The sequence below is a fragment of the Octopus bimaculoides genome, chromosome 10, assembly GCF_046866305.1.
Source record: "Octopus bimaculoides isolate indiv1 chromosome 10, ASM4686630v1, whole genome shotgun sequence".
Classification (NCBI taxonomy): Eukaryota; Metazoa; Mollusca; class Cephalopoda; order Octopoda; family Octopodidae; genus Octopus; species Octopus bimaculoides.
This window is the reverse complement of record NC_142937.1, coordinates 42,473,937-42,485,290: the sequence shown is the minus strand read 5'-3', so window position 1 is coordinate 42,485,290 and position 11,354 is coordinate 42,473,937. Positions and strand designations below refer to the sequence as shown.

Here is an 11,354-nt window from a genome sequence, read left to right as displayed (position 1 = left end):
TGTTATGTTATCCCAATTTAGCTTAGTCTTTAGTTCCTTTGTAATTTATATTCTTTCTTCTGTACTCTTCTTTTCACTCCCTGTTTTGTATTTGCTGGTTTCTTTTGAGACAGAAAAATACTTTTGTTTTGTTCGTGTTTTGCAGCTATTTCTTTTAAATTGATATTTTATAAAATTTCTTTAGTTGCACAAGACTACCTCCTCCCTTATTCATGTACGTAGGTCAGATTTTTTGGTTTTAGGCGCATTTTTCTCATTTGAATATAATGCCACTTTCTGTAGTTAACCCTCATGTAGTTGACCCTCTGTAGTTAACTCTCATGTTTCTGTCTTAATGAACTATGTAGTGTTTCTGCCTAATTGTCCTTCCATAACATTTTTCCGTGTCTAGTGTTTACATTTTTCCGTGTCTAGTGTTGCTGCTGCTGCTACTGCTGCTGCTGCTATTATTATTATTATTGTGGGGTCGCAAATGGCCCAGTGGTTAGGGCAGTGGACTTGCGGTCATAGGATCGCAGTTTCGATTCTTAAACCGGGTGTTGTGAGTGTTTATTGAGCGAAGACACCTAAATCTTCACGAGGCCTCGGCAGGGGGTGGGGTGGCCAACCCTGCTGTACTCTTTCACCAAAACTTTCTTTCACTCTTTCTTCCTGTTTCTGTTGTACCTGTATTTCAAAGCGCTAGACTTGTTACACTCTGTGTCACGCTGAATCTCCCCGAGAACTACGTTAAGGGTACACGTGTCTGTGCACGTTAATTTCACGAGCAGGCTGTTCCGTCGATCGGATCAACTGGAACCCTCGTCCTCGTAACTGACGGAGTGCCACGATTATTATTATTATAATTATTATTATTATTATTATTATTATTATTATTATTATTATTATTATTATTATTTATTGATGCATTTTTTTTTGGGGGGGGGGTTCCTAAATGGTTAATTGATTTTGTTAGTAACCCGTTGCTTTGTTCAGCTTTTTTTTTTTCGGACACGGATATTTTGTTAAATAAGGTCCCTAACGTCATTGAATGTAGCGATGAACGGTAAGATCGTGTCCTGGAGGCACCATCCTTATTTGAAAAGGAATGTGAGGGTCGAAAAGAATGTGCTGCTCCTTAATGAATTTGTTTATGCGTGGGTGAATGTTGTGAGGATGATCCGAGTGACTGAACCTAATCTGCGTTGGCAGCTGTAGACTGAATAATTTCCAATGGTGCTCTTAATGATAGCGAATCTGTGCCGTTCTTTGGTTCCCCCTGGGTGTTACTCTTCCTTATTGGGGAATTTTTTGGTTATAATTTTCTTGTTTATTTTTATTCTTTTTATTTTTCACAAGTTAATGTAAATCCCTACAATCCGTTTCTGTGTGTGTATTGTCCTAAGTGATTCCTTGCAAACCGTGTGGCTAATTAAGCATTACTGTTATTAGTATTATTATTATTATCATTAATATTTTTCTTCTTTTAATCTGCATGTTCGATGGAATCACTTGCCAGTACACATCTAGAGCCCTAGGGTAAATGAAGAATAGGAGGTGATATTGATTGGTCTCTTCCTTGAAATTGCTGGACTAATTCCAAAATTTGAAACGTTGTTGTTGCTGTTGTTGTTATTGTTGCTGCTGTGGCTGCTGTTCTTGTTGTATAAGGCAGCAAGCGGACAGAATTGTTAGCATGTAGGTAGAAATTCTTCACACCATATCTTCCAGCTTTTTACATTCTTGGAGAGGGGAAGTGGGGAGGGCAGTAAAGAAATAATATAACACAAACGTTTAAATTGACCGGGATTTTCTTGGGATGTGGGCGGTATTTGTCAGCTCAATCTTTTGAAGTGTTCTTTGAGACATGTTTCTCCTGGGATGTAGTCTAGATGTTTTTGACATCACTTTTTATCCTAGGGCACCCACAATAACAGGAACAGTTTTTGCTTTAAGATTCCACGCCTTTTGTACTTCAATTTCGGGTCCTTGTACTTACTAAGCTTGTGAAATTCCTATATTTTTATCAGTAGAGACACCTACATCTATTAGTCGACAAGTATTTTCTTCCCTGTTTTTAATAGTTACGTCTGATCGATTAGTCTGTATTGTTCTATCAGTGTTGACTGGAAAACTCCATAGGATGGTGACATTTTTACCTCCAGCCACTGGCTAATGATGGTGTTCATACCAATTTGTAGGAGTGTCGATTTTGTAGTGCTTACATACTCCCCAATGTAAGTGCTGTCCTACCCTGTCGTCTAGATTTTAAATTCGCTCGGTGTTGGCACAGAACATCCCAAAATGAGATGGTCTACTGTTTCATGAAATCTGTTGCAGAACCTGTATTTTGTGTCAGCACAGTTTTGAAATACATTAGTCTGGTAATTTCTGCTTGACAAGCTTTCATTTTGTGCCACCAGTATAAAGCCTCCAGTCACTGCTTTCAATACTGAACTCCCCACACACTGATAAGTTGTTGCTTGGTCCACATCAGCATTTTCGAAGAATAATATATCGTCCATGCCGGCGTTTCTCGTTCCACTGCTCCTCGGTTTGTTTCTGCCCGTTTATTTTAATAGTCTGCTTGGTTCGTTTTGCTTGCTTTGTAGCAACGGTTTCAGGTTCATCATGTAATTCAGGGTTAGCGGAAAATTTCCTTCAGAATTTATAAGCTTCCTTGACAACACAATGCAATTTTTAGTGATTTCATATTCGCGCACAAGCTGCAGCATCCTCCCTACTAGATAACTACGTGTTAATTCCTACAGTGGAGGTTTTACAGCAGAGTTCTAACAGCATCATTCCCCTTCCCTCGTTGCTTCTAAGTAGGTACAGACGGTCACCATCTGCTTTAGTGTGGTGCACGTAATTACATGTCAATAATTTCTTTACTGTCCTGTCTATAAGTTGGAATTCCTTAGGATTCCACTGTTTACACGAACGTTTACTTTTCGGATAAAACCCTTTGTAACCTTCGTCCTGTCTTTGTCCTTACATGTTTTTAATTTATATTAGCCCTTGTGGCCAATAAAACCAGAATCAATTATTATTATTATTGTTATTGTTGTTGTTGTTGTTATTATTATTATTATTATTATTATTTTTTTGTTGTTGTTGTTGTTGTTGTTATTATTATTATTATTATTATTATTATTATTATTATTATTATTATTATCACGACGACGCCCACCACCACGACCATCACCACGACCATCATCACCACAATTACCATTGTTGTTGTTATTGTTATTAGTTTTATTGTCGGTGTTGTTGTTTTCATTGTCATCGTCGTTGTTGTTGTTGTTGTTGTTTGTTGTTGTCATAGATATTATTGCCAATATTGATATTATTAATAATGATGGTGTTTTTATTGTCATTGTCTTCCATGATGTTGTTGCTTTATTTTATGTATTTTCGCATTTTTTTTTTACCATTTATTCGTTTCATCGTTCTCGAGAGTGTTTTTTGTTATTGCTGCTTTCATCATTGACTTTGTTGTTGCTGTCATCGGCGTCTTGTTGTCATCGCTGTTACTTTCGTCGTCGTTTTTAACGATTTTAATTGTTTTTTTGAATTTTCCACATTTTTTTTTATTGGCATGAATTCTTGGTGCAAATATCTTTGCATTGACTGGCGTAGTAGTAGTAGTAGCAGTAGTAGTAGTAGTAGCTGCTGCTACTGCTGTTGTTTTTGTTTTTCTTACAGCAGCAGTAGCAGCAGTGTAGATGCAGCAATGATAGCATCATCATAATCATCGTTGTAATCATCGTAACACCACAACCTACACCACCAATTACACCACCACTTACACCACCAGTTACACCACCATCACCACCACCACCAACACTACTACCACCACCACCACCACCACCACCACCACCACTACCAACACCACTACCACCACCAAAAACAACAACAACAACACTACTACTACTACTACTACAAATTCGTATTAAAAAGTATGTTTATACAACTCCGGCTTTCGAGAACTTCCATTTGACATTAACTAGTTTCGGAAAACTCATATTACTTCTTTTCTTTCCTTCTACTCCTTAATTTTTCGTTGATCGTTTTCTTCGTTTTTCTTCCTTGTTTCCACACTTTTTACTTTACAATCTACCTCTTATTTTGAGTGGAAACTACTATCAGTACGTACATGAAATTGTACTTCATTTATAATCTTGAATATTTACCATCAACTCTCCACCTGTGTCCTTTCAAATTATCTTTTCAATTCAACGGGGTGGTAATGTATTTACCATGGGTCCACGAATGATCTCGCCCTCACAAACACTAGGGTTAAAATTAGATATATAATAAGATGTTATATATATTTTTCCAGAATGCTCATGCCAAAAAACGGAAGTCGGGACTACATTTCTGATGCACGAAGCATATCACGCGTGTAAAGAGCCAGTTGAATAAGTCAACTAGTTCTAATAGAGATGAGTACAGTAATTGTGAATGCATTTGAGTGATATTACACTCACTGTGCACTATATTCGCAAACACATTTACATAAATATTATGCCCCAGATGATGGAATACGCTGCCAGTATATTTCAGTGGAGCATTGAAACACAGAAATGTGCACCACTTACGCAACCACTCTAGAAACAGCTGTAAAGAACTAACTTCGCAAGTCTTTTCTATCAATTCGAAGGTTTTATTCATGACACCAACACTCTATTTATCAACACTCTAGATGTCATTTCTATCTTATCCTGGAGTATACATATCTACATCTGAACTATTACGAACTTCTCACATTCTGGTCTATTCCTGACCTCTTGCTATAGATATTCCTTGTATATATTTACATTTTTATAGGAAGGGAAAAATTGCCGAGAGGATTGTCCTCTCCTGTATGCTGAAGACAATTATGAGTGTCTAACATATCTAATACAGTGAGTTGAAAATTTTCTGTTAAATAAGATTATCGTTGCAATTACAAAACGAAATATATTAAAATTTCATCCATACAAAAACCAACCACACACACACACACACACACACACACACACACACACACACATATATATATATATGAATCGAAATGCATATATATATATATATATACACACGTAAATACAACTATAAATACATAAAATACATGCATATATTTATACAAATTACATACACGTATACATGCATACCTATATATATATATATATATATATATATATGTGTGTGTGTGTGTGTGTGTGTGTGTGTGTGTGTGTGTGTGTGTGTGTATGTGTGTGTGTGTGTGAGTACATAAGAATATATTCATATATGAATACACGAAAATTTAGAAATGCTGTCAAAATTCCAATAAAAGATACATGTTTGTGTGTTGAAAACCGGCTGTTCTTGTCATACATGCATACATACATTCATGTAAGCATACATACATGCATGTAAGCATACATACTTGCTTGCGTACATACATACATACATACATACATACATAAATATATACAAACACACATACGTATATACATGCATACAAACATGCATGCATATATACATATTTACACACGCGCATACACACATACTAAATATAAGCATATATATACAAAACGTATGCACATGCATACCTACGTGTAGACACTCATTGCTTCTAAAAATTCCTCTGCACTTGTGTGTTCAATAAGCCAGTTTTGGTATCACGAAAACAGTAAACAGACAGCCGTCAACTAGGTTAACTGCTATTAGTCTAAGAACCCATATGAAACATTAATGCATTCCTCCTGTAGGGAATAAAGCTCAAATATAACTGCTACAATTGTGCAATTAATTCATTGTTCTTTCGGTCGTTTTCGCCTTTTGTCTTCGATTGTTTCCATTCTAATGGGACTTATTCTTAGAAATGTGCAACGAAATACAAGTGTATGTGTGCATGTGTATGCATACATACACACATGCATACATATAACATCTATACATACATAGCTACATACCTACATACATATATGTGTGTGTGTATATGTGTGTGAAAAACAGAGATAGGGAGAGAAAGTATGTGTGTGCGTGCGTGTGTACAACAAAACGAAAAAATATATACAAAGGGTACAAATAAGTTATTAATTTTATATGAATATGTGTGTGTGTGTGTGTATATGTGTGTGTGTATGTATGTATGTATGTATTTAGGTAGGTATTTATGTATGTATGTAAGAATGTATGTGCGTATGTATTTATGCAGCAAAGCTAAATTCGTAAGTATAAATAGCATACACAAATTATATACATATATATATATATATATATATATATATATATATAAATTTATGCATATATCCTCGAAGTTAAGTGTGTAAAGATGTGTGTGTGTATGCATGTGTGTGTTTGGGTGTGCATGTATGCATATATATATATATGCATATATATATATATATATATATTCTTTTATTCTTTCACTTGTTTCAGTTACTAGACTGCGGCCACGCTTGAATATCGCCTTGGTATATATATATGTGAAATTCAAATCTTCATTTTAACAGTGTGACACCGTTTGAACGATATAGTAGATTATTATTTTTCCGTTTTTTTAAATTCATTCCATTTCTTTCTCTCTCGCTTTTTTATTCTTTTCACCTCTTTCTTCTCTTCCCTAACTCACATACTTACATCCGAGTACAAATGCTTATGCACACATTCATAGAGCACCCAACACACATTCGTAACTGGAGTTATACACCTCTAGACACTCAAACTAGTACATACATACGAGGGGTGTCTGAAAAGTCTTGAGTCTCAAAAAAACAAAACATGGTACAAGACTTCTGATGATTTATTTTTCAGCATAGTCTCCCTCGTATGTGTACCTACCTACATTTCTATGTAAACATACATACATACATACATACATGCATACATACATGCATACATACATGCATACATACATACATACATGGTTTACATTAGCGTTCCCTCCGTCTTGATATGGTCTTTTAATATATGTAACATCAGAGATAGTCTACGTTTTTAAAATATACTAGCATGCACATCTTACTATACGCGTATGTGTGTATATGTGTGTGTGTGTGTGTGAGCGTGTGAATACGTGTTTTACATGCTTGTGCATGTACATACATGACTATACATACAAATCCAACCATATGAATACGTATATGTATGTATATATATATATATATATATATATATATATATATATATATATATATATATATATATATATATGTGTGTGTGTGTGTGTGTGTGTGTGTGTGTGTGTGTGTGTGTGTGTGTGTGTGTGTGTGTGTGTGTGTGTGTGTGTGTGTGTATATTGATACATGCATATATATATATGTATGTATTTTCATTTTACCTAGTTTCAGCTCATGAGCTGTGGCCATGCTGGGGCACCGCCATTTAAAAAATAGGTTGCTCTGAAGTAGAGAGCAATGCCCATACGTGTTAGAAAGATCGATTGACCTCTTCCGTCCTTGTCAAGGGGAGTGCTATATATATATGTATGTTTTTGCAGAGACTCGCACATATGGGAATGTAGAAATTTTGAATTGCATACAGACATACACACATTCACATATATATGATTATACAGAGATACACATACATATATACATTCCTTTGTACAGGCATCATACGCACACAGGCATAACGTATATATAATGCATACTTGCTCACGCCCACACATACACACATTTATTTATGTACGTAGAAATACCTTTATGTGTACATAATACACACATGCATTTGTACTTACATAAATCCATATATCATGCACACATTGACACATGCGCACAGAAAACTACTCTTTGTCTAAATGCGTTGAAAGCAATATGAGAATGCGTAAACCAAGAGATCTTGTCTATAAATTGGGCGTTTACTATTTCCAGAGTATTTTAACACAGAAGATGTATTCAGTTATTGTAGAACCTACAGGGAACTAATGGCAAATCTTCAATATATATATTCATAGCAGCACACAGCAGAAATAAATGACACCCTAAATAATCCAATATGATGCAGAATCTAAGAATGGTAATATGTATACTGTTGAATAATTATATTGATTTTTTTTTTTTTTACTCAGGCATAAAGCAAGTTGTAATTCTTTGAAATCTTACTGTGTACAAGACGATGGATTCCAGTTAAGAAACAAAGCTTCATTCTTAGAATTTGGTTAGCAGTAACAATAAAGTGTTACATCTAGAATTTTTGAAACCTTGCATATTCCAACTGTTCTGCTTGCATTATAATTTGTAAAATAACAACACTTAGGTACTTTCCTTCTTTGATCGAAAATAAGATCGTGTTGTAAACATGTGTACCAATTACTATGTAAAGAAATGTAAATATATGGCCTGTATAAGGAGACTATGATATTCAAAGTTTGTTTGAGATGATCTGAAGCATTTTCTGCCATCTTTTCGTCTAGGTTTGAGCTTCAAAACAGATGTCTGTAAATGTTTTATTTGTTTACTTATTTTGAAAGAAACGTTCACATATAGATACGGCAGCTGGTTTCCACAACAGTACATAATTCTTGCTTTCTGGTCTAAACAAGAATATCAGACATAATTAGAATTGACTGAGACTTTCCATCAATATTGGTTGCATTGCTACGCATGAATATACTCTACATCAGACATTATTTTATATTTGTTCGACAGATGGCATTGTATATTGTTTTTGCAGCAATGACATACCACACGTGAAGGTCAAATTTTGGTGACATCTTGTGGAGGCTTCTACCCTTATGCATAATGCTTCTATAGACATATGATAAATAAAATTTCAGCCGCATCATTGGGCTTTAAATATTTTCAAGTCCATTTTGTTCAATAGGGATTTTATTGCTATTTCTTGCTTTTGGATTGCGACAGAACAATCTGTGATACAACGGTTACGAGTCGAGAAGTTACACGGGTTGTCAATAATGGCATTATATTCGGGAAACTTGCCCATGCATAAACTGTTGGTATACGGCGTTGTCATAATCCTTTGGTCATATCGAATAGCTTCAAGATACCCCAGCTCATTGCATATTCACCCTCAACTCATTACACGTTCCTTTCTTCACTTTTGAAAATTTGATTGATGTATTTGTTTTTGCTGTTGGTGTGTAAGAGATGATGTTTTATACTGTACGGCTCTCTGGGCAACTCTTATGCTTTTTCACATCTCTTTCTGAGTTGTGAATGAATCGATGCCATAAGAACAAGTAGATATCGGCATGAACAGCACGACATCTCTTTTCAAAAACATACCATTTGGACTAAACCCCACCTCCTTCCTGAAAGAGCTTTCGCATTCATTTTTTGTTTGTTTTGTTTTAATATGTATCGACTGCATTTTCTTTAAACTCCTAAAGGTCCTGGAATTGGCCTTAATCCGTTATTGGATATTTTCTTGATGATAGTTAGAGGTATAAAGCTTAGTCAGTTAGTTCAAAGATCACTCAAAAGTACTCAAGAAAGTCAAGCTCTAGTTTTCAAAAACTGGCGTTAGGCTCTTTGTTCACTCTATCTTAACGCACAATACCTTTATTTAATACATTTTCGTTAATACATAGGTATTTATATCAAACATTGTGTGTAAAAGGAGAAAGAGAGAAGAGAGTGATGCTACTGCTTTACGTTAAGAAAGTTTTGCACAAGATTTATCACGGATCAGCATTGTTTATGGTTGTATGTTTTCTATCTATCTATCTATCTATCTATCTATCTATCTATCTATCTATCTATCAGTATATTCTTTGTTTTGTTTCAGTTTTTAAACTGCAGCCATACTGGGGCACACCTTAAATAGTTTATTGGAAAACATCGACTCTTGTACTTACATGTTCCAGCCGGGATCTGATTCTCTCGGCTACTTATTGTCAAACCGCTGGCTTAAGAAGACGTAAACAAACCAGCACCGATTGTCAAGCGGTGGTGGGGATTTATCACAAGCACGCATACGTAGATAAAAACATACACACGCGCACACACACGTCGACACCATTTTTGCCCTGCCAACCACTGCACCTTTCACCTCACTGTCTTCGGTCTGGTCGTACACCATAGATCTACTACTACTAGATTTCGGCATGAACAACACAACATCTTCTCTTTTCGAAAACATATACCATTTGGACTAAACCCCACCTCCTTCCTGAAACAGCTTTCACATTCGGTTTTTTTTTTGTTTCTTTTAAAATTTAATTTTAGTTTTTTAATTTAATTTTAATTTCTCAACATTAAAAAAATTAATTTAAAAGAATTCTTAATTCAAAGCTTATTTTGATTTTGAGTTGTTAATTAGTTTAATTAATTTTTAAAAGATTATTTATATTTTTAATTCATCTTCACACTATTACACACCCATGTACTTAACTCACATCCTCCCCACACTACATACATACATACATACAACACACACACACACATGTTTCCAAGTACAAAAATCATCACCCGCACCAACACACACACACACACACATACGCAAATATATATAGACATATAGACATACACATCTACATACGCCCACACACACCCTTACCAATCCACACACACACGCACATACAAACATACACACACATAAATACAAGCATATACACGTACACACGCACTCATACGCACAAACACACAGGCATACACATAGCAACACCAACGCACTCACTCGCTTGTCATGCCTCTCGCCACCAAATCTATCTACTACTACTAACCTGTTAGTTCCACACCCTCATACGCACATGACTCACATAAACACAAACACACAAACACGCAGATACTACCGCACGCACACACACACACACACACACACACACACACACACACACACACACACACACACTGGCTATTTCTGCACTCTCCTACGTTCAGAAACCATTTTCTCAATTTCTCTCCATTTCCGGTCATTTCAGCCATATAACCTCACATATGCTATTTACTTCTTTCTCTCGGAATCTTTCTTCTTTCCTTTTTATGATGAAGTGTCATGCTCAAAACGTCGCACGCCCTTTTTTTCCATCCATCTTAAACTGAGCGTCAACGTAATGTATTCACTGTGTACGTCCTTTTTACCTTTGTTGCTTGTTTAAATTTTTGATTTGCCTATCTATTTGCCTATCTATCTATCTATCTATCTATCTATCTATATACACGTTGTGAGTGCATTTGGGAGACGTGTATATATATATATATATATATATATATATATATATATATATATATATATATATATATATATATGTATGTATGTATGTATATATATATATACATATACATATATATATATATATATATATATATATATATATATATATATATATATATATATATATATATATGTAAATATATATGTAAATATATAAAAATAAAAAGATAAAGAGAGCAATGGTAAGGTTGGAGAAGTATTTTATGGATAGAGTCTTACAGCTG

The 11,354-nt window shown here is 35.0% G+C and overlaps 1 pseudogene; it reads right to left on the bottom strand.

The window, feature by feature from the left end:
• Positions 1-7,340: 7,340 nt before the first annotated feature.
• Positions 7,341-7,430, bottom strand: LOC128248943 (U6atac minor spliceosomal RNA; annotated as a pseudogene).
• Positions 7,431-11,354: the final 3,924 nt, after the last annotated feature.